The sequence below is a fragment of the Macaca nemestrina genome, chromosome 14 (assembly GCF_043159975.1).
Source record: "Macaca nemestrina isolate mMacNem1 chromosome 14, mMacNem.hap1, whole genome shotgun sequence".
Classification (NCBI taxonomy): domain Eukaryota; kingdom Metazoa; phylum Chordata; class Mammalia; order Primates; family Cercopithecidae; genus Macaca; species Macaca nemestrina.
Window position 1 is genome coordinate 118797555 of NC_092138.1, and position 24466 is coordinate 118822020.

Below are 24466 nucleotides of genomic sequence, written 5' to 3' on the forward strand. Positions count from 1 at the left end.
TGGAGGCGGAAGACAGTAATATGGATGATCCTGACCCTGTGTGGGCCTCGGCTAATGTGGATGTTTGTGTTTTAGTTAATTTTGTTTTTGTAGAGATGAGGTCTTGCTATGTTGCCCAAGCCAGGCTGAAGTGATCTTCCTGCCTTGGCTACCCAAAGTGCTGGGATTACAGGTGTGAGCCACAACGCCTGGCCAGTGTGTTTTAGTGTTTTTTTTTTTTTTGAGGTAGAGTCTCACTCTAATCGCCCAGGCCAGAGTGCAGTGGCGCCATCTTGGCTCACTGCAACTCCTGGGTTGGAGCAGTTCTCCTGCCTCAGCCTCCTAGCAGGGATATTATAGGTGTGCACCACCTGGCCCAGCTAGTTTTTTTTTATTTTTTGTAGAGACAGGGTTTTGCCATGTTGGCTTGGCTGGTCTTGAACTCCTGACCTCAGGTGATTCACTCACCGTGGCCTCCCAGAATGTTGGGATTATAGGCGTGAGCCACTGCGCCTGACTAGTGTATCTTAGTTTTTAACAAAAAAGTTTAAGAAATTAAACTTTTTTATTTTTTTTTTTTTGAGATGAAGTTTTGCTCTTGTTGCCCAGGCTGGAGTGCAGTGGTGCAATCTTGGCTCACTGCAACCTCTCCCTCCCAGGTTCAAGCGACTTTCCTGCCTCAGTCTCCCGAGTAGCTGGGATTGCAGACACCTGCCACCACACCCGGCTAACTTTTCTATATTTTTAGTAGAGACAAGGTTTCAACATGTTGGCCAGGCTGGTCTCGAACTCTTGACCTCACTCAGGTGATCCATCTGCTTCGGCCTCCCAAAGTGCTGGGATTACAGGTGGGAGTCACCGTGCCCGGCCTTAGATGGTGTAGCAGTGTATAGTAATGTTCTAGGCCTTCACATTCATTCACTACTCACTCAGTCACCCAGAGCAACTTCGAGTTCCAGTCCTGCAAGCTCCATTCATGGTAAGTGCCCCATACAGGGCACTTTTAAATTTTTTATACTGTATTTTTATTGTACCTTTTCTATGCTTAGATATATTTATATATGCAAATACTTACCATTGTATTCCTGTAGCCTGCAGTATTCAACACGGTAACATGCTGCACAGGTTTGTAGCCCAGGAGCAATAGAATAGGCTCTGCCCCACAGCCTCGGTGTGTAGCAGGCATCTAGGTTTGTGTGAATTCAGTCTGTGATGTTCACAGAACAGTGAAGCTGCTTAACGTTGAATTTCCCAGAAGGTATCCTCGTAGTTGAGTGATGCACAATTGCGTAAAGCACCTGAGACAGTGCCTGGCACACGGGAAGAGTAAGGGCTTGATTTTCTCTCTCTCTTTTTTTTTTTTTTTGAGACAGTTTCTCTCTTGTTGCCCAGGCTGGAGTGCAGTGGTGCGATCTTGGCTCACTGCAACCTCCGCCTCCCGGCTTCAAGCGATTCTTCTGCCTTAGCCTCCTGAGTAGCTGGGATGACAGGCATGCGCCACCACGCCCAGCTGATTTTGTATTTTTAGTAGAGACGGGGTTTCTCTGTGTTGGCCAGGCTGGTCTTGAACTCCCGACCTTGATCCGCCCTCCTCTGCCTCCCAAAGTGCTGCGATTCCAGGTGTGAGTCGCCGCCCCCGGCCAATTTTCTAATTTTTCCTGGTACATAAAACAAGCAAAGTGATTTTCAGCAAGTCGGACAGTGCCAGTATTGGGACTTCCCCTTCTTGAGGCATTTCTTAGAAGGTGTCCCCACTGCTGAGCAGCAGCTCCCTCTGCTTTTTGCGTATGGTGTGAAGCAGGGTCCATTTTCACACATTCGCATATGGCTCTCCTGCTGTCCTAGCACTATTTGCTGAAAAGATTCTCCTTTTATTGAATGGTCTTCGTGGCTTCATTGAAAAATTAATTGACCATAGGCCGGGCGCAGTGGCTCACACCTGTAGTCCCAGCACTTTGGGAGGCCGAGGTGGGTGGATCACTTGAGGTCAGGAGTGCGAGACCAGCTTGGCCAACATGGTGAAACCCCATCTTTACTAAAAATACAAAAAGTAGCCTGACGTGGTGGTGGGTGCCTGTAATCCCAGCTATTCAAAAGGCTGAGGCAGAAGAATCGCTTGGATGTGGGAGGTGGAGGTTGCATTGAGCTGAGTTTACACCACTGCACTCCAGCCTGGGCGACAGAGCGGGACCCCATCCCCCAGCCCCTGCCCGCTCCTCCCCCAAAAAAAGAGAAAGAAAAATTAATTGACCATAAGTATGTGAGTCTGTTTCTGAACTCTAAATTATGTTCCATTGATCAGATGTTGTTCCTTAGGCCAGTACCAGTGTCATGATGACTTTACCTTTGTTGTAAGTTTTGAAATGGAGAGGTCTGAGTCCTCCAGGTTTGTTCTTTTTCCAGATTGTTTTGGCTATTCTGGGTCTTTTAAGTTTCCATATGAATTTTAGGTCATCCTGTTAGTTTCTACAAAGAAGCCAGCTGGGGCCCAGTGAGGTGGGCCAGACTGGAGAGGGTGGCTGGGGAGGCAGCATATTCCTGAAGGCTTGAGGAAAGGCTGGGCCTGCCATGCCCCAGAACATGGCATTGTCTGGACAGACACCAGGAGAAGCACGTTAGAGCTGAACAGGGAAGTGAACGGTGCACATGGTTCTGAGCCCACAGGGTGGTCGGAGTTTGGGCCAGGTGATGGGGTGCAGCCAAGCTGGGATGCTGATGCTTATGGCTTAGACAGGCCAGCGTGGACAGCAGAGGTGGTGTCAAGGACCTTGGTATTCAGGGACTGCACCAGGAAGGTACCAGGTGGTTAACTGTTTTTTCCTTTCTTTTCTTTTTTTCTTTTTGAGACTTAAGTTTTGCTCTTGTCACCCAGGCTGGAGTGCAATGGCATGATCTCGGCTCACTGCAACCCCTGCCTCCTGGGTTGAAGTGAGTCTCCTGCCTCAGCCTCCCAGGTAGCTGGGGCTACAGGCGTGTGCCACTACACTTGGCTAAATTTTTTTTTTTTTTGTATTTTTAGTAGGGACGGCATTTGACCATTTTGGCCAGGCTGGTCTTGAACTCCGGACCTCAGGTGGTCCGCCCGCCTCAGCCTCCCAAAGTGCTGGGATTACAGGCGTAAACCACTGCACCTGGCTGTTAACTGTTTTCAAGCACTACACCGGCATTCTCGCTGGTAGAGGCTGCTTAAAAAAGACCTCCTTATTGCCAGCAGACCAGAACTATTGTTACCCGTGAATGGACCCAGGAATCTTACCTATGGAGTTTTCCTGAATGAGGAAAATAAAATACGTTGCATATATTCGGTGTCACTCAGTGCTGTTGAAGATGATGAATGAGTTCACAGTAGTTATCATTTACGTGAAGATGCTCATAGTGTTTTTTAAGCGGGGGTCCCCAACCTCCAGGCCACGGAGTGCCGGTCAGTGGCCCATTAGGAACTGGGCCACCCAGCAGGACCTGAGCGGCAGGCGTTGAGTTGAGCGTCCCTGCCTGAGCCCCGCCTGTCAGATGAGCAGTGGGATTAGACTCTCCTAGGACTGAGAACCCTCCTATGTGGGTGAACCGCACATGCGAAGGATCTAGGCCGCACGCTCCTTACGAGAATCTGGTGCCTGAAGATCTGAGATGGAACAGTTTCTTCCTGAACTACCCTCCCCACCTTCTGTCCTTGGAAAAATCGTCTTCCACGAAACCAGTCCCTGGTGCCAAAAAGATTGGGGACCGCTGTTTTAAAGTAATGATAAACTGATTATCAGTGATTTAAAAATGTTTTAATACTTTATGGTCTATCTATGAAATGCACTGCCATTCATGTGATAACTGAAGAACATGAAGATGGAATATTCAAGGGAAAAATTATTTATATAGCTCATAACCATATAAAACGTATATGACTGGATGCAGTGACTCACACCTATAATCCCAGCACTTTGGGAGGCTGAGGTGGGCGGATCACCTGAGGTCAGGAGTTGGAGACCAGCCTGGCCAACATGGTGAGACCTCATCTCTACTAAAATTATAAAAATTAGCTGGGCACGGTGGCGTGCGCCTATAATCCCCGCTACTCGGGAGGCTGAGGCAGGAGAGTCACTTGAACCTGGGAGGTGGAGGTTGCAGTGAGCTGAGTTTGCACCATTGCACTCCAGCCTGGGCGATAGAGTGAGACTCCATCTCAAAAACAAAGACAAAAACAAAAATGTATAGCTGTGAAGAGATACTGGAAGGAAACGGGAAATTTTGGGTGAGAGTGATGACACTTAGATTTTGAAGTTTCCTGTTAACTATTGTCTTCCTAATAAACACAGGCTCCTGGCCCTGTGCGGATCTATCTAGAGGCAGAGTGCCCATGCTGAGCTTTGCTTTCTTGATGCCTTGTGCCCAGGCTGTGGGCTGGAGGCAGGGGCATGTGTCCAGGGGACAAGTGTACCCCTAGGAGGCAGAGACACGTGTCCAAGGGCCGTGCTGTGCCTCTCCCTGCTTCTCACCCACTGCTGGATGCCCTTCCATTTTTAAAAAAATTTTAATTCAGAGTCTCGCTGTGTCCCCCAGGCTGGAGTGCAGTGGTGCCATCTTGGCTCACTGCAACCTCTGTCTCCCAGGTTCAAGCGATTCTTCTGCCTCAGCCCCCAAGTAGCTGGGATTACAGGTGTGTGCCACCACGCCCAGATAATTTTTGTATTTTTAGTAGAGACGGGATTTCACCATTTTGCCAGGCTGGTCTTGAACTCTTGGCCTTAAGTGATTTGCCCGCCTCAGCCTCCCAAAGTGCTGGGATGACAGGTGTGAGCCACCACGCCCGGCCACCCGTTTACTTTTGTCTGTTCATCCTGGAAGTGCAGGGTACCTGCTCCGTGCTGTGGTCCGGGGGGCGTAGCAGACGGAACTGTGTGTCACGGCCGGTGTAGACAAGGAAGGGCACATGGGCAGTGGTGTGGGGAGCGTGTGGTTGCAGTCTTGAGGAGGCAGCGGGAGCGAGGCGTGGGGTCCCGAGGAGCCAGCGGGAGCCAGGCGCGGGGGTCCCGGGCAGGCAGCGGGAGCCAGGCGCGGGGTCCCGAGGAGCCAGCGGGAGCCAGGCGCGGGGGTCCCGGGCAGGCAGCGGGAGCCAGGCGCGGGGGTCCCGGGGAGCCAGCGGGAGCCAGGCGCGGGGGTCCCGGGGAGCCAGCGGGAGCCAGGCGCGGGGGTCCCGGGCAGGCAGCGGGAGCCAGGCGCGGGGGTCCCGGGCAGGCAGCGGGAGCCAGGCGCGGGGGTCCCGGGGAGCCAGCGGGAGCCAGGCGCGGGGGTCCCGGGCAGGCAGCGGGAGCCAGGCGCGGGGGTCCCGGGGAGCCAGCGGGAGCCAGGCGCGGGGGTCCCGGGCAGGCAGCGGGAGCCAGGCGCGGGGGTCCCGGGGAGCCAGCGGGAGCCAGGCGCGGGGGTCCCGGGGAGCCAGCGGGAGCCAGGCGCGGGGGTCCCGGGGAGCCAGCGGGAGCCAGGCGCGGGGTCTTGAGGAGGCAGCGGGAGCCAGGCGCGGGGGTCCCGGGGAGCCAGCGGGAGCCAGGCGCGGGGGTCCCGGGGAGCCAGCGGGAGCCAGGCGCGGGGGTCCCGGGCAGGCAGCGGGAGCCAGGCGCGGGGGTCCCGGGGAGCCAGCGGGAGCCAGGCGCGGGGGTCCCGGGGAGCCAGCGGGAGCCAGGCGCGGGGGTCCCGGGGAGCCAGCGGGAGCCAGGCGCGGGGTCTTGAGGAGGCAGCGGGAGCCAGGCGCGGGGGTCCCGGGCAGGCAGCGGGAGCCAGGCGCGGGGGTCCCGGGGAGGCAGCGGGAGCCAGGCGCGGGGTCTTGAGGAGGCAGCGGGAGCCAGGCGCGGGGTCTTGAGGAGGCAGCGGGAGCCAGGCGCGGGGTCTTGAGGAGGCAGCGGGAGCCAGGCGCGGGGTCTTGAGGAGCCAGCGGGAGCCAGGCGCGGGGGTCCCGGGGAGGCAGCGGGAGCCAGGCGCGGGGGTCCCGGGGAGCCAGCGGGAGCCAGGCGTGGGCAGCCCGCTCAGCTGGAGAGTGTGCTTGTCTCACAGGCTGCTCTTAGAGGGACCACTGGACGATTCTGAGCAGAGGAGTGGCAGAATGTGGCTTCTGTTTCCACAGGTCGTTCTCGTGGCAGTGTTGAGTTGGCTGCAGGGTACAGCAGGTGAGGTGAGAGGCTGTCGCGGTCGTTAGGATGAGAGGGTGGTGGTTTGAGTGGAAGTTGGCTTCCCAGGGTGCTGGGGTTGTAGGTGGGAGCCAGTGCACCTGGCCGCTTTTTTTTTTTTAATAAAAATTTTTTATTTTCAATTTTTGTGGGTGCATAATAGGCGTATTTATTTATGGGGTACATGAGATATTTTGATACAAGCGTACGGTGCATAAGTCACACCAGAGTAATTGGCGTGTCCATCACCTCAAGCATTTATCCTGTTTTACAGACCATGCAGTTCTACTCTTTTAGTTATTTTAAGATGTACAATAAATTATTGTTGACTCTAGTCACTTTGTTGTGCTATCAAATACTAGTTCTTTTTCTATTTTTTTGTTATCTATTTTGTTATTCCATTTTTTTGTTACTAACCGTTTCTACTCCCACTCCCTACCTCCACTCCACTACGCTTCCCAACCTCTGGAAACCATCCTTTTTAAAATTTATTTTATACCGCTTCTACAAGTGATAGCCCCTAGACATCTTTCTACTCTCTACCATCTCCGTTGGTTCAGTTGTTTTAATTTTTAGCTCCCACAAATAAATGAGAGCATGTGAAGTTTGTCTTTCCGTGCCTGGCTGATTTCACTTAACTCAGTGACCTCCAGTTCCATCCTTGTTGTTGCGGATGACAGGGTCTCATTCTGTTCATGGCTGAATACTACCTCATTGTGCCTGTGCACCACGTTTTACCTTCTTCTTTAATTCTCCTTCTGTCAATCGCAGTTCTTTCTATCCAGAATGGTTGCCCCCCCCCCCCCCATCCCCGAGATGGAGTCTCTCTTGTCACCCAGGCTGGAGTGCCGTGGTGGGACCTTGTCTCACTGCAGCCTCCGCCTCCTGGGTTCGAGTAATTCTCGTGCCTCAGCCTCCCGAGTAGCTGGGATTAGAGGCACGTGCCACCACGCCTGGTTAGTTGTATTTTTAGTAGAGATGAGGTTTCACCATGGTGGCCTGGCTGGTGTCGAATGCCTGAGCTCAAGTGATCCACCTGCCTCAGCCTCCCAAAATGCTGGGATTACAAGCATGAGCCACGGCACCCAGCCCAGAATGGTCTTTTTCAGACTTCAGAATTGCCTTCCCTGGTTCTTGTATCTCAGGTAGCTTCTCCTATGTTTCTGTCCCTTTACCTTGGTTTATTTATCATCATCTGCAATTATCTTTTGCTTTTTTAAATGACTTTTTATAAAATGGCATAGAAAAAGGAATTTCTCTGTGTTTTGAGACAGGGTCTTGCCCTGTAGCCCAGGCTGGAGCGCAGCGGGTGCAGCCTTGGGTCACTGCAGCTTCAACTTCCCAGGCTCAAGTGGTTTTCCCACGTCACCCTCCTGAGTAGCTGGGACTGTAGGTGCACACCACCATGCATGGCTTATTAAAAAAAAAAGGTCTGTGTGTGTGTTTGTAGAAACAAGGTCTCACTGTGTTGCCCAGGCTGGTCTCAAGCTTTTGACCTCAGGGGATCCTCACACCTCAGCCTCCTGAAGTGCTGGTATTATAGGCGTGAGCCACTGTGCCAGCCCAGGAACACTTCTGTGGTTGTCTCTTCTCTCGGGCTGGAGTGGAACTGCTGAACCATTGTAGACATCCTGCGAGCCCACATCCTCTTTCCGGGAGTTCGTGTCCATTGAATGTGTGTAAAATGGCATCTCATTACCATCTTACTTGGTTTTTCTTATTTTTCTTATTAATGTTGAACATCTAAATACATTGTTGTGCTATCAAATACTAGATCTTATTCTATTGTTTTTCTCCCAAAACATAATGTATTTTTCTTATTTTTGGTTTTTCTTATTCTCTTATTAATGTTGAACATCTCCAGTGTGGTATTTGGCTGGATGTGTTTCCCTTTCTGTGAAACTTCTGTAGATGTCCTTTGCCCATTTTTTCATGGTTTGTTCTTATTATTTTGCAGTTCTTTGTATATTCTTAATTTTTTGTTGTTTCTGTGTATTATGAATGTATTCTCCTAGTTTGACAGTCCTTTTTGTATTTCTAAAATTAATTAATTAATTGATTATTTTTAGAGACAGGGTCTTGCTATGTTACCCAGGCTGGACTTGCTGGGAATGAAAGTGTGTGCCACCACACCGGGTCCGTTTTTACTTTTTTTTTTGAGACAGTCTCTGTTGCCCAGGCTGGAGTGCAGTGGTGCACTCATGGTTCACTGCAGCCTTGACCTCCCCTGCCTATGTGATTCTACCACCTCAGCTTCCTGAGTAGCTGGGACCATAGGCATGTACCACCACGCCTGGCTAATTTTTGTATTTTTTGCAGAGACGGGGTTTCTCTATGTTGCCCAGGCTGGTCTCAAATTCATGGGCTCAAGTGATCTGCCCACCTCGTCCTCTCAAGTGCGGGGATTACAGATGTGAGCCACTGCGCTTGGCCTCCTTTTGTATTTTAAGAGGCTTTTCTTTATCTTGCAGTCCAAAATGTATTTACTTAGGTATGTAGTGCTTAGCCGAGGTTTTGTTTTTGGCATGTAATTTCTTATTCTTCTGTGATTGAGAGTTTTCTTTTTTTAACATAAATCATGTGAAGTAGGGATTCAATTTCATCTTTCTTCATGTGTGGGCGTGGTGGCTCACACCTGTAGTCCCAGCACCTTGGGAGGCTGGCAGGAGAATCGCTTGAGCTCAGGAGCTCGAGACCAGCATGGGCAACAAAGTGAGACACCATCTCTACAAAAAATACAAATATTAGCCGGCATGGTGGCACGTGCCTGTGGTCCCAGCTAATAAGGGAGGCTGAGGTGGGAGGATCACTGGAGCCTGGGAGCTGAGATTGCACCACTGCCCTCTAGCCTGGGTTACAGAGCCAGACCCTGTCTCAAAAAAATTTTTTTCCCCATCTTTCTTCATATGTATAATCATTTTTTCCTAGCTTTAGGTATTGAACAAGTCCTCCTTTCTTCATCAGCCTGACATACCGTATCCCACAGTTCAAACATGTGGGAGTTTCTGTTTTGTTTCTGTTTTTTTAGAGACAGGCTCTCCCTGTCTTGGCCAGGCTGGAATGCAGTGGCGTTCTGGATATTTTTGGCCATTTATTCTTCAATATTAACTCTAGAATCCTAAGATTTCGTGAAAAATCTTGTTGGATATTAATTGGAATTGCAGTGAATCTATGGATCAATTTTGTGTGAATCTACATCTTCACAATATATCTTCCTGTTTGTGAGCGTAGTATATTTCTGTCTTCTTTTAGTTTTTAAGAAATATTTCTATGAAATTTTAAAATTTTTCCTGTAGAGGTCTTGCCATCTTTTGCAGGTTTATTCCTAGATGACTGATGATTCTCTGGTGCCATCGTAAGTGATACCTTCTCTGTAATTACAGCAGCTCGCTGTTTACTGCTGTTGTAGAGTAACCACACAGCTGACAACTGAGTGTCTAACCTTTCTCGCCGTCATCTTGCTGAGCTCTACTATTATTTCTAATACTTTGTAGAACATATAATAGCAGTTTTATTTCTTCCTTTCTAATCCCAGGCCTCAAATTCCTTGTCTAATTGTACTGGTCAGGACACGATACGATGTTGAAAAGAAAAAATCCTAGTGGATGTCTTTATTCTTGGTTTTGTTTATTTTTATTACTTTATTAAATTTTTAGTTTGAAATAATCTTGGACTTACAAAAAAAGTTGCAAAAACAATACATAGAATTCCCATAGGCCCTTTTACCCAGATCCCCCAAGTGTGAACATTTTACCACATTTGCTTTATCGTTCTATGTGTCTGTCCGTCTCTCTAGTTTCTTTTTACTTTTCATGATTATTCTTGATTTTAAAGGGAATGTTTCCAATATTTTCCTATTTAGGATGGTTTTTTTTTTTTTTTTTTTTTTTAAATACTTAAAAACTTTTTTTTCCTAGACTGCTCAACAGAACTATCCTTTTTTATTGGAGTAAGGAAATGCTCTTCCATTCCTAATTTACTGAGTTCTAAAAATCATACTTGGGTGAGTTTTACCCCAAGTAGTTTCTCTACATTTTTTTTTTTTTTTTTTTTTTTTTGAGACGGAGTCTCACTCTGTCGCCAGGCTGGAGTGCAGTGGCACAATCTGGGCTCACTGCAAGCTCCGCCTCCTGAGTTCCAGCAATTCTTCTGTCTCAGCCTCCCGAGTAGCTGGGATTACAGGTGCCTGCCACCACACCTGGCTAATTTTTGTATTTTTAGTAGAGGTGGGGTTTCACCATGTTGGCCAGGCTGGTCTCAAACTCCTGACTTCAGGTGATCCGCCCGCCTCTGCCTCCCAATTACAAGCGTGAGCCACCGCACCCAGTTGTTTTTCTGCATCTTTAAAGAAATCTATATATATATATATATATATTTTGTTTTGTTTTGTTTTTGAGATGGAGTTTCAGTCTTTTTGCCCAGGTTGGAGTGCAGTGGCACAATCTCGGCTCACTGCAACCTCCGCCTCCCAGGTTCAAGCGATTCTCCTGCCTCAAGCCTCCCTAGTAGCTGGGATTATAGGCATGCGCCACCACGCCCGGCTAATTTTGTATTTTTAGTAGAGATTACAGGCGTGAGCCACCGCGCCTGGCCGGAATCTCTATATTTTTTCTTTTTCTGAGATGAAGCTCCCTCTTGTTGCCCAGGCTGGAGTGCAGCGGCGCGATCTTGGCTCCGTGCAGCCTCTGCCTCCTGGGTTCAAGTGACTCTGCTGCCTCACCAAGTAGCTGGCATTACATGCATGTGCCACCACACCCAGCTAATTTTATAGTTTTAGTAGAGATGGGATTTCACCATGTTGGTCAGGCTGATCTCGAGCTCCTAACTTCAGGTGATCTGCCCACCTCTTCCTCCCAAAGTGCTGGGATTACAGGCGTGAGCCACTGCACCTGGCCAAGAAATCTATTAATGTGGTGAGTTACATACCCAACAATATCTGCTGATAGTATATATATATATGTGTGTGTGTGTGTGTGTGTGTGTGTGTGTTTTACACACTGTTGAATTCAAATTGCTGATATTTTTGTTTAGTTTTTTTTTTTTTTTTTTTCCAGACAGGTTTCACTCTGTCACCCAGGCTGGAGTACAGTGTTGAGATCTCAGCTCACCGCAACCTCTGCCTCTTGGGTTTAAGTGATCCTCCCACCTCAGCTTCCTAAGTAGCTGGGACTACAGGCGCACGCCATAGTCCCCAGCTAATTTTTGTATTTTTTGTAGAGATGGGGTTTCTCAATGTTGCCCAGGCTGGTCTTGAACTCCTGGGCTCAGGTGATCTGCCTACCGTGGCCTCTCAAAGTGTTGGGACTGTAATAGGCGTAAGTCATTGCGCCCTGCCTAGAATTTCTTTTCTTTTTTCTTTTTGAGACAGAGCCTTGCTCTGTTGCCCAGGCTGGAGGGCAGTGGCGTGATCTCAGCTCACTGCAACCTCCGCCTCCCGGGTTCAAGTGATTCTCCTGCCTCAGTCTCCCGAGTAGCTGGGATGATAGGTGCCTGCCACCACACTGGGCGAATTTTTTGTATTTTTAGTAGAAACGGGGTTTCACCGTTGGCCCGGCTGGTCTCGAACTCCTGACCTTGTGCTGGGATTACAGGTGTGAGCCACCGCGGCCAGCCTAGAATTTTTTTTTTTTTTTTTTTTGAGACAGAGTCTTTCTCTGTCACCCAGGCTGGAGTGCAGTGGCGTGATCTCTGCTCACTGCAGCCTCTGCCTCCCGGGTTCCAGTGATTCTTGTGCCTCACCCTCTTTAGTAGCTGGGATTACAGGTGCACGCCACCACGCCCGGCTAATTTTTGTTCTTTTGGTAGAGACAGGGTTTCACCATGTTGGCCAGGCTGGTCTCGAACTGCTGACCTCAGGTGATCCACCTGCCTCAGCCTCCCAAAGTGTTGGTAATACAGGTGTGAGCCACCGCGCCCAGCCCCAGCCTGGAATTTTTAACCTATGTTTATAGTATAAATATCCATTCATTTTATTATCTCTTTCCTGTCCCTTTCTTTGAATTTATTTTGGTGTTCATTTGTACCTTCTTTAGATGGATTTGCTGTTAGCCTGTTAATTTGGGTACTTTCTTCTTTGAAGCTACAGCCTATGGGTCTTGTTCTGATAGTTGGCTTGAGCGGGAAGAGGCAGCAGTGATGGGGTGGTGAGGGCCATATGCTGGTTAGGCATCGAATCTTGACAAGATCCTAATTTTTTTTGTGAGTGGTGGGTTAATGGGTGCTCACTGCGTGATGAAAAATAGCTGACCAGGTGCAGAGCAGCGTGGAGCAGTGGTGGCCGCATCCTGCGTGCTAGAGTGGATTGCTCAGAATCCTCGGCACACTCGAGGTCCACAAGGAGAAAGAAAAAGTAACATAAACTCAAGAGTAAGAAAAGGTGCATAGTGCAGAGTAAAAGACTTCCCATCTCCCTTTCTGCTCTTAATCTTAATTAACATGTCACACTATTAATAATTTCTCACGATTCCTTCCAGAAAGATGGTTGTGCACATACCAGCATCTTTCTGTTCTCTGACACGAGTCTTGGTATCATAGACACCCTGTTCTGCCCTCCCTGTGGCCACTGTGATTTCCCATGCGAGCACACCGGCCTTTTCTTACCCTCTGTGAGAGCTTTTGGATATTCCCTTGTAGGGGAGTAACTGTCTATAACTGGCCTTCTGTGGGTGGGCACTCAGACCCTCTCACCTGGAGAGAAGGCTGAATGCATGTCCTTGTTCCCTGTGATCTGGGGAACTTTTGCTAGTATATCTGTAGAGTAAGCTACACATATACCATTATTAGTATTATATGTACTGTGTATTATTATTATAACAAGCACTACGTAATATATGCATAATTTCTGCAAAAATTTATCTTACAGATTATACACTTTACAGATTTTATATAAGTAAAATTATACTACCAATGGAGAACTGCTCAACTAGGGGGTATGTCCCTTTTTTTTTTTTTTTTTTTTGAGACGGAGTCTCGCTCTGTCGCCCAGGCTGGAGTGCTGTGGCCGGATCTCAGCTCACTGCAAGCTCCGCCTCCCGGGTTCCTGCCATTCTCCTGCCTCAGCCTCCCGAGTAGCTGGGACTACAGGCGCCCGCCACCTTGCCCGGCTACTTTTTTTGTATTTTTTAGTAGAGACGGGGTTTCACCGTGTTAGCCAGGATGGTCTCGATCTCCTGACCTCGTGATCTGCCCGTCTCAGCCTCCCAAAGTGCTGGGATTACAGGCTTGAGCCACTGCGCCCGGCCACTTTTTTTTGTTTTAAGAGATGGAGTTCTCGTTGTGTGGCCCAGGCTGGCCTTGGACTCCTGGGCTCAGGTGGTCCTCCTGCCCCAGTCTCCCAAGTAGCTGGGACTACAGGTGCATGCCACTGAGCCTGGTGGTATGTTTGTCTTTAAAATTTGATAACTATTGCCAAGTTGCCCCCAGAGAGATTTTATGAAATGAGAATTGCCTGTTTATCCATACTCTCTGTTTTTTTTTTTTTTTGGAGACTGAGTCTTGCTCTGTCATCCAGGCTGGAGTGCAGTGGTGTGATCTCTGCTCACTGCAACCTCAGCCTCCTGAGTAGCTGGGAGTACAGGCGCCCGCCACCACGCTCGGCTAATTTTTGTATTTTTAGTGGAGACTGGGTTTTACCATGTTGGCCAGGCTGGTCTCAAACTCCTGAGCTCAGGCAATCTGCCCCTTCCGCCTCCCAAAGTGCTGGGATTACAGGTGTGAGCCATTGCGCCTGCCCGATACTCTTATTAACAGACTTTACTTTTTTTTTTTGCCAATTCAATAAGTGGAAAAATGGTGTCTTTGTTGCTTTAAATGTATTTTCAGTTGCATTTGCTTTTATTAGTCATATGCATTTATTTCCCTTAGTTTGCCTTCTCTGTTCTTTGTCCATATGAGAAAGGGAGCCGAGGTGGAGGGCAGGATTCTCTTCTGTTTCTGTGCGGGCTGCAGATAGGTTTGTAAATGACCATGCTCTGTTGCCTTAAGATGGATCTGTTGACATTGTGTTTTCTACATTTGAACTTGGAGTCCCATGTCTGGGTTGTTTGCTCTTGGCTGGGTGGAACCTGTGTACTTAAAGAGGAATCACTTGCATCGCTTTTCGGACTTGGTGTTTTGTTGGCGTGTCTCCTCCCTGGCTGGTAAGCACAGCTTGCGGGCCCAGCTCCGTTGGACCACCCACTTTGCAACTCTTGGGCAGTCAACACTGATATTGTACCAGAAAGTGTGGGAGTTACAGAGTAGCATTTATAGAGAAGGGTTAGTATTATTTACTGTCATGTGACCTTAAAAATAGAAAATAATATTTGTGCTTTTAGTTTGCAGTCTGCATGGAACCTGAATACACTATTTGAAAAAATATTCCCTATTTTTATGGAAAAAGGACTTCAAATATTTATTGTTTTGTATTAAGAGCTACAACTTGGTCTTGATTGGAAAGCTGGCATAGCTGTATGAGGGTCTCTGCCTGTGAGAAATTTGGAGCTGGGGTGGACACAGGAGGTGATGTTTGGGAGCAGCCTGAGTGTGGGGGGGCTGCTGTGCTGAGCCTGCGCCAGGCAGGTGCGTCCTGGAGCTACTCCTGTGGCAGAAGCATTGCCCTGAGACCCACCCTGGTATGCTTGGCCGTGGGACAGGAGCTCCGGTGGGAGGTGTGCATTGCGAGCTGGTGTTTTCCGTTTGCTTTCCTGCCCACGGTCATGTTGTGGGCTCTTGGCCTAGAGGTAAAACGTCTCTGTGAGTTGAGCTCCTGTGACAGGGCTGCTCGCCAGACTCCACGTCTAGGTTTTGGTTAGTGTGTTTTCAGTAGAGCGAATCCCGAGAGGCCCTCCGAGCAGTGATTGCTTTTGGGATGAGCTGTGTTGATGGTTTCTGGGAAGAACCCTTCACATTTTAGGGTGAAACAATAAATGTCTGGTTAAACGGTTTCCATCCGAGAACACTCAGATTGTTTTCAAATGGTTGTGAATGCCAGGGTTTAAACGGCTTCCAAGGAGGCCTGGAGGTGCCTGGGCGGCCGCGTGCAGCTCTGGAATCCTGCCGCTGGGGCTGCCTCCATTTCGTGAGATGGCTCTGGAGCATGCCCAGTGCGTGGAGCCTTCAGAGGGAGCCGCCGAGCTGGGCTACTGCGATTTCTCTGCAGTTGGCCGCAGTCAACAATTGCACTAAGACGGGAGGAAAAAAGTGATGGGGTACAAGCAAGAGACGTGGTATTTGGTACTTTTTTTCCTTTGCTTAATCCCTCTTTCTTTTACATTGGTGCTTCTAGGCCCAGGTCAGGGCCTGCAGAGCAGGGACGCTTGCTGCGATGGTGGGGACACCTCCTTGTTCGCTGTGCTCCTTCCCTGCCAGAATAACCCTGTTTTGCTCTCTGGTCGCCCACCACGTGCGCTTTCTTGGGAGTGGGACGGGAAGTCCCCCTCCAACTCAGGGTACTGAGAACAGCTGAAGCCCGTTCCGCATTTGCTGGTAGCAGGAGGAACTCTGACCTTTTTCAGTTATGCTGATGACAAACCAGGACTTTTTCTCTTGTTTGAACATTTATAAAGCGGGTGCGTGAACTTTTTTTGCTGACTAGCAGTGTTTTCCTGTTTTATTCTCCTACCTGCCCCCATGGCAGCCTCAGTGGTGAGGCTGGGAAGGGACGACACTGCCAGGTGAACAGGGACCTGGGACCCGAGGCCAGGCTGTGCAGGGCAAGGGCTGGCCGTGCCACTGTGCAGCTGGCTCTGTGCCATGCAGGCTGCAGAAAGGGAAATCTGTCCGCCCGGGATGTGAGAATGGCATTGACCACTCATCAGGAGAGCTGGGAACATAGTCTCCCCGCTCAGAGCCTGTGTCGTCCCCGTCCACACATGTGGGCTGTATGATGATCCTGTCTGCGTGTTCATTGGGAGACTCCATTTTCCGTGGAATGATGAGGAGGGTAGAGAGGCAGCAGAGTCTCCACTTGGATTTTCTAAACAATTCCACAGAAAATAAGACGTTGCTCAAGCAAGTGCTGGGCACATCTTGGGGAGAGACCTAGTGAGGAGGGCTGTGTTTTAATTAATTAATTAATTGTAAATAACAGGATTAGAGCAGATTGGTTCATAGCTGCCTGTTCTAGAACCGTATTCTTCGAACAAAAGGGTGGGGGATGGTAGCTTCTCTCCTAGCTCTGAGGAAACTCCAGCTCAGCGCGCAGCATGAGGAGGACGAGGGAACGATAGGGCGTTCCTTTGTGCCTGCCCTTGAATTGCGGTGGAGGCCACTCAGTGAGCCCGGGCAGTGCCATTGCTCACGTGTCCCCAGTAGCAGTGGCATCTGTGGGATGCTGTGCACTGGAAATTGGCACTGTTTTGGGTAGTGGTTCTGAGAGGAACTGTTTAACCAGGTATGCAAATGTGCTGATGCAGGAATGTTTTTGAACACCTGTGATGTAAATTTTAACGGTGGTTAATGTTAGCAGCTCCACCTGGGTTAGCTCAACCCTTAGAGATTATTTGTTCTCATCTCTTTGGAGTTGAAAATGTTGTACTTTTCTAGGAGCCATTTCTCCAGACCATGTGGAGGTCAGGTATCGGCTGGTTCTGGCCTTACTCTACTCCTCCTCCCCCTCCTTCCCGCTCTTTGATAGGGTGGCTTGAAGGAGATGGGCAGCAGGTGTGTGACTGCAGCCCTGGGGCACGGGCAGAGGCTGGGACATGGGGAAAGCAGGACCCGGGAGGCTGTAGCTTAAGTAGACATTTGTTTTTTATTTGAAGATAATTTTAGAGATGGGGTGGTGGTGGATTTTAGCATTAGAGATTTCTGGCTTCTGCTTGAAGCACTGTGAATAGGGGACAAAATAATAGATAACTGAAGAGAAAAAGTTGATTTAAGTAAAGTAAAAGTTTTGGTGTGTTTTTTTGAAATAAAGATGTCTGCAGTGAAAGCATTGTCTTTTTAGGGAACTCGGGGAGGAAAGGTGTGCTGTTGTGCTGCTTCTCACATGGGTCTGGCCATTTTGACATCTGAAATCTTAGAGGAATTTGTCTTAGAGTATATGCTGCTTATTTGGTTTCATGGAATCCAGAAAAGAGTCCATCCAAATTATTCTTGCCTTCAGGCTAAATTACCTTTTAGGATTGTGGCAGATGGCACAGGACCTGAGAGGGACCGCTCCTTCTACAAGAAGAAAAGTGAGAGTGTTGCGAAGGGGAAGCTCCGCCTCCTTCATAGACGCAGAACACGTTTCTTCCTTTCTGCCTTGGAGAAGAGGCAGGACCAGCGGGGGCAGAAGTAGGTGAAGGAAGACTAAGGGAAGGAGGGACGCGCTGATAGAGACGACAAGGAGAGCTGATGGCTTTGGGTGCCAGGCTGTCAGCATTGATGGAGCTGTCTACCCCAGAGAGTCTGACTGACCTGGGACTTGCAGGATCCTGCTAGAAGAGAAATCCTTGCTTCCTTCTCCTCCTGTTTTCTTCCTCGCCTCCATTCTCCTTCCTCTCCCTTCTATTCACCCATCCACCATTCACCCACCCACCACCTGTCACATACACCCACCCACCCTACTGTCTACCGTCCACCTCACCACCCACCCATCCATTTATTTACCCACCAACTCATCCGTTCACCTGTCCACATCCATCTATTCATCCACCGACCATTGTGTATTAATGATTTACTATATACCAGAACTACTAGTCCAGAAACTTGAGTATATTTGTGAACAGAAATCCGGAACATTTGTATCATCCTGAAAAGAAAACTTTTACCGTTAGCAGTTCCTTCCCGTGCCCCCAGCACCCCACCCAGCCCCTGACCACCACTCATCTGCTTTCCTTCCCTGTGAATTTGCCTGTTCTCTGTTGTCTCTCGTGCCTGGCCTCTTTCACTTAACTTAGTGTTTTCAGGACTCACCCGTGGCCGTGGTGTAGTGTGTATCAGCAGCACATTCCTTTTTACAGCTGAGTAACACTCCACTGGATGGGTATGCCACTGATGGACAGTTGACACTCCACGGGGGAGCTGCCACTGATGGACAGTTGGTGCTCCACGGGGGAGGTGCCACTGATGGACAGTTGATGCTCCACGGGGGAGGTGCCACTGATGGACAGTTGGTGCTCCAAGGGGGGGGGGTACCACTGATGGACAGTTGGTGCTCCATGGGGGAGGTACCACTGATGGACAGTTGGTGCTCCATGGGGGGGGGTACCACTGATGGACAGTTGACGCTCCACGGGGGAGGTGCCACTGATGGACAGTTGACGCTCCAAGGGGAGGTGCCACTGATGGACAGTTGGTGCTCCACAGGGGAGGTGCCACTGATGGACAGTTGACGCTCCATGGGGGAGGTGCCACTGATGGACAGTTGGTGCTCCACGGGGGGGGGTACCACTGATGGACAGTTGGTGCTCCATGGGGGAGGTACCACTGATGGACAGTTGATGCTCCACGGGGGAGGTGCCACTGATGGACAGTTGGTGCTCCAAGGGGGGGGGGTACCACTGATGGACAGTTGGTGCTCCATGGGGGGGTACCACTGATGGACAGTTGACGCTCCACGGGGGAGGTGCCACTGATGGACAGTTGACGCTCCATGGGGGAGGTGCCACTGATGGACAGTTGACGCTCCACGGGGGAGGTGCCACTGATGGACAGTTGGTGCTCCACGGGGGGGGTACCACTGATGGACAGTTGGTGCTCCACGGGGGGGTACCACTGATGGACAGTTGGTGCTCCATGGGGGGGGTACCACTAATGGACAGTTGATGCTCCACGGGGGAGGTGCCACTGATGGACAGTTGGTGCTCCACGGGGGAGGTACCACTGATGGACAGTTGACGCTCCACGGGGGAGGTGCCACTGATGGACAGTTGGTGCTCCACGGGGGAGGTACCACTGATGGACAGTTGGTGCTCCATGGGGGAGGTACCACTGATGGACAGTTGACGCTCCACGGGGGAGGTGCCACTGATGGACAGTTGGGTTGTTTTCCTTTTTTTTTGCTGTTATGGACGATGCTGCCATGAACATTCATGTATGAGTTTTCGTGTGGACCTGTGTTTTCATTTCTTCAGATATCCTGGGCGTGGGATAACGGGCTCATATGGTGACTGTTTCAAGCGTTGGAGGAAATGCCAAGTTGTTTTCTTTTTCTTTTTTTTGAGGTGGAGTCTTGCTGTGTCGCCCAGGCTGGAGTGCAGTGGTGCGATCTCGGCTCACTGCAACCTCTCCCTCCAAGGTTTGAGCCATTCTCCTGCCTCAGCCTCCTGAGTAGCTGGGACTACATGTGTGCCACCATACCTGGCTAATTTTTGTATTTTTAGTAGAGACGGGGTTTCACCATGTTGGCTGGGATGGTCTCCATCTCTTCACCTTGTGATTCGCCCACCTCGGCCTCCCAAAGTGCTGGGATTACAGGCGTGAGCCACCGCGCCCGGCTCTGCCGAGTTGTTTTCAATGGTAGCTGTACCATTCTATTTTCCACCAGCACTGCACAGGGTTCCAGTTTCCCCACATCCTCACCAACACCTGCTGTTGTCCATCTTTGTGATTATGGCCATCCTAGTGGGTGGATTGTGGAGTGGGTCTCATTGTGGCCTTTATTTTGTTTTTGAGTTGGAGTCTTGCTCTGTCACCCAGAGTGGAGTGCGGTGGCATGATCTTGGCTCACTATAACTTCGAGAGGACTCAGCCTCCCGAGTAGCTGGGAATGCAGGCGTGCGGCACCACGCCCGGCTAATTATGTATTTTTAGTAGAGATGGGATTTTTCCGTGTTGGTCAGGCTGGTCTCTAACTCCGGACCTCAGGTGATCCGCCTGCCTTGGCCTCCCAAAGTCCTGGGATTACAAGTGTGAGCCACCATACCGGCCTTAATTTTTATATTTTTGGTAGAGATGGGATTTCACTCTGTTGGCCAGGCTGGTCTTGAACTCCTGACCTCAAGTGGTCCGCCCGCCTTGGCCTCCCAAAGTGTTGGGATTACAGGCGTTAAGCCACCGCCCCTGCCTCGTTGTGGCTTTGATTTGCATTTCTCGGATGATTAGTCATGTTGAGCGTCTTCTGTGCTTGGTGGCCACATATATGTTCTTTGGAGAAATGTCTGTTCAGATCTTTTGCCTAATAAAAAATTTTTAAAATTGTTGTAAGAGTTCTTTTTGTATTACGGATACAAGTCCCATATCAGGTAGTGATTTGCAAATATTTTTTTCCCATTTTGTGAGTTGTCTTTTCATGTTTTTGATAGTGAATCACAAGTCTTTAGTTTTGATGGAAGTCCTATTTATTTGTTTGTTGTTGCTTATGTGGAAGTGGTATTTGCTAGAGACTTAAAGGAGGTGAGGGGTGAATTCTGGGTCGAGATTAAAGCCAGGGCAAAGGCTCTGAAGGGGAGTGGATGGCTGTAGGGCTGTTAGACGTGGGCTGAGTGGTCAACAAGCCCCAGGCAGGATGGTGGTTCCGCAACGTCTCCCACAGGCTGCCGTCCTGCGGGATGTGACATCAGGGAGATCAGCTGAGAGGCTGTGCGGTAGCCAAAGCAGTAAATGCTGTGGCTGGAGCAGGGTGAGAAGTAGGCTCTTCGTATTTTGTTTTTTTATTTAATTAGAGACAGGGTCTTGTTATGTTGCCCAGGCTGGTCTTGAACTCCTGGCCTCAAGCAGTCCACCTGCCTCTGCCTCCCAAAGTACTGGGATTACAGGCGTGAGCCCTGACGCCCAGCTGAGAAGTAGGTTCTTTTTTTTTTTTTTGAGATGTAGTATCCCTCTCGTTGCCCAGGTGACTGGAGTGCAGTGGTGCGTTCTTGGCTCACTGCAACCTCTGCCTCAGCCTCCCCAGTAGGTGGCATTACAGGCGTCCACCACCACACCCAGCTAATTTTTGAATTTTAATGGAGACAGGATTTCGCCATGTTGGCTAGGTTGGTCTTGAACTCCTGACCTTAGGTGATCCGCCTGCCTCGGCCTCTCAAAGTGCTGAGATTACAGGTGTGAGCCACCGCACCCAGCTGAGAAGTAGGTTCTTGATGTATCCTTCATGTCTTCCCTCTCGCACCCTGAGCCCTTCTTGCCCAGTGCTTATTGCTTGCTGGGTCCTGGCCTCCTGCTTCAGGAACAGACTGAGGACCCCTGGAAGGACGCCCCCCACACGCACTCACCCACTCCACCCACCGCCTGCCCAGGGCCCCAGCTGCTCCAGCAGCTCTTCCCTGGGCCCTCCCCGACCTTCACTTTTCGCTCTCCTACAAACTTCGTCCCCATGTAAAAAAAGCTTTGCTTTTGTTTTTTTCTCTCTCTTCTTTAAAAAAAGAAAAAAAAAAAAAGACAGGGTCTCCATATGTTTGTCCAGGCTGTTCTTGAACTACTGGCCTTAAGTGATCCTCCCATCTGGGCCTCTGGAAGCGCTGATATTACAGGTGTGCCATGATGCCTGGGCCAAAAAGCTTTTCTTTTTTTTTTTTTTGGAGACGGAGTCTCACTCTGTCGCCCAGGCTGGAGTGCAGTGGCGCAATCTCAGCTCTGCAACCTCTGCCGTCCAGGTTCAAGCGATTCTCCTGCCTTAGCCTCCCCAGTAGTTGGGTTTACAGATGTGTGCCACCATACCCAGCTAATATTTTTATATTTTTAGTAGAGATGAGGTTTCACCTTGTCAGCCAGGCTGGTCTCGAACTCTTGGCCTCAAGTGATCTGCCTGCCTTGGCCTCCCCAAATGCTGGGATTACAGGCGTGAGCCACTGCGCCTGGGCTGAAAAAAGCTTTTCTTGATCCTGCTTCCCACCAGCTTCACGTCAGTTCTTTGCCCTTCTTTGCGCCAAACTCCTCCAAAGATTTGTGTTTTTTTCATGGTATGTGCATCCTCCCCCATCCTCCCTTAGATCCTTAGTCAGACCTTGCACCTCCACCCCCAGGGCAACAACACCATCCTGGTTAAGGTCTCTGTCAGCCTTCCTCCCTTGGCTGGTCCCGTCTCCTGCCCTGACCCGGTAATGTCCTCGCTTCGTCCTTGGGCCTTGCTATCCTGCCCCCTCCCCCCAGTGCTGGGTGCAGCTCAGCCTCTGACTCTGGTGTCCTGTGCCCATGTGCGAGTTCTGTCTCCTGTCCTCCCTCCTCCCCCCGGTGCTGGGTGCAGCTCAGCCTCTGACTCCGGTGTCCTGCGCCCACATGCGAGCTCCGTCTCCTGCTCCCTTTATGGCTTCCCATCTGCCTCCCTCCTCTTTGCCCTTCTTGCAGGTGCTTCTGCCTTCTGACTTCCTCAGTCTCCCACCTGTGCCTCCCTCTTCTGACTGGTTTCCCTGGCCACCTGTCCCTCTGGGGGCAGGTCTGCAGCACAGCAGCCCAGGGAACCAGTCAGTCCTCACTGAGGCCCTGTCCCTCCTGGCTCCAGTTCCTACTGGCCTGTCTGCCCGTCCTCCTTTTGCATCCTCCCTGGGGTCTGGCTGGGTTTGGCACTGTCCTGGGGCTGTGTCCAGGGGAAGGAGGAGCCGGAGCTGCCTTTCCATCTTCTGTCCACTTGCCTTTGCCGCCATCTTCATCCTGGGAGGACTTTCTTGGAGTGCAGGCTACCTTTTCTCTTTCTTGCTGCCCTACCTCTTGTGACCACACCCTGTGGCCTGTGGGTCTTGGCTTGGCTTTGTCATCATCCACTGTTGTATGACTGTTGTTCCAGCGTAAGCCGCTGTGCACGTGGTTGAACATAACAGAGGGCTGTCCCAGGCCGTGAGCTGTGTCAGAACTCTGAACCTTTCAGGGCCCCTGTGTGCTTGACTTACAGATTAGTGAGGGTGTCTTGCCTATAGTTAGTGTTTCCCTGTATAATTATTCTGTTAGCCCTTTTACAGCTAATAAGTGAGCTGAAATTGTTAAATTTTTTTCATTCAGTGTAAGAAAAAGGCAGAAGGAAATATACAAATATAAAAAGTTAACTTGGTTATTTCTGAATTGCGGGATTGCCAGTGATTTTGTATCTTTTGTAATATAATAATTTTACAGAGAGCATGTATTAGCTTTACCGTAAGAAAAAATTAATGGAAACCCTCATTTATATATAAATTCATATGATTAATGCGTATCACTTAAAAATATATAGCAGGAATCTGGAAGGTGTGAAAACAAAGCGACCCAGAGACCCGAAGAGCTGAATCCTTTTCTTTTTTTCTTCTTTTTTGTTTGGAGACAGAGTCTCGCTCTGTCGTCCAGGCTGGAGTGCAGTTGCGTGACCTTGGCTCATTGCAACCTCTGCCTCTCGGGCGCAAGCTATTCTCCCACCTCAGCCTCTCAAGTAGCTGGGACTGCAGGCGTGTCCCCCATGCCCAGCTGATTTTTGGGGTATGTTTTGTAGAGGCGGGATTTTGCGGTGTTGCCCAGGGTGAGCTTGAACCCCTGCACTCAAGCTTCCCACAGCCTTGGCCTTCCAAAGTGCTGGGGTCACAGGCATCAGCCACTCCGCCTGGGCCTGAATCCTATACTTGGAATCCTGATGAAATAAGGACCCCAACCCTGTGTGCTGTGGCCCAGGCCTTGCCCCCACACGTGGCTGCGCAGAGGCCGTGGCTCCTTAGTCCTTGTGTTCATGCTGCGCCCCTTCTCCCTCCACTCAGTGAAGCTCCCCCAGCATTCCTGTCCAGCAGACATGACAGTGCAGAGACCCCAGGATTCTTCCAGGGCTCCAGCTACGTACAGATGCGAGGAATTATTTACCTTTCACTCTCATTCTGTGCTGAGTCAGGCACGAGGTGTGTGATGGTGCCATAGAGGGCGTGCGGCAGGCCGTGCGAGCATCTGGCTCTGCCGACTGGAAAAGGTATGTGTACAAATGTAAAACCACATCACTTTTGTCTCTTTTGTTTTTGTTTAAGAATAGTTCATTTTCATGCAGTTATTTTATGTTAACACGTAATAAGTTTATTGTTATTTGTAAAGGGAGTTTGACGTGGTCATACTAACTCGGTACCATTCTGATAACTCATGAACAAAATCTCTTTGGGGTGCTCGTTGCTGTTTAGACTGTGGCGTGGTCCTGAGAACGAAAAGTTTGGGAATTGCTGTTTTACCATAAACCAAAGCGCCTGCCGCAGTACGGCCGTGAACCAACCAGCCAGCCAGTGTCTGCCTCTCATAGAGCTGACGTTCTGATTGGGGATAAGTTTCACATTTTTGTGTCACATCCTTCAAAATAGTCAACTCCTTAGGTTTTACTGTCTTTTTATCAACATGGGGATTTTGAATGAAATTCAGCTATGAATGTGTGTGTGTTTTCCCATGCTGTCTCAGTCGTATTACAGAGCAGTGTGGTGGAGACATTTAAAAAGGAATCTCTGACATGAGTAGGAATGTGGTCTTCCATAGACCAGGAACTTTCTGATTGCAGAGAATTTGTT

General features: G+C 49.9%; 1 protein-coding gene and 1 long non-coding RNA gene across 10 annotated transcripts in view; one reads left to right on the forward strand and one right to left on the reverse strand.

The window, feature by feature from the left end:
• LOC105472004 (euchromatic histone lysine methyltransferase 1) overlaps nt 1-24466 on the forward strand; it is a 228556-nt gene that overhangs the window by 38597 nt on the left and 165493 nt on the right. The window lies entirely within an intron of this gene.
• LOC105472005 (uncharacterized) lies at nt 17135-18146 on the reverse strand. Of its 3 annotated transcripts, none has more exons than XR_011612933.1 (3): nt 18009-18146; nt 17707-17844; nt 17135-17273 (listed from the first exon to the last, which is right to left on the reverse strand). It is a non-coding gene; the product is annotated as an uncharacterized lncRNA (long non-coding RNA). The 3 variants fall into 3 exon arrangements; XR_011612931.1 differs by lacking the exon at nt 17135-17273 and adding an exon at nt 17389-17527; XR_011612932.1 differs by lacking the exon at nt 17135-17273 and adding an exon at nt 17391-17530.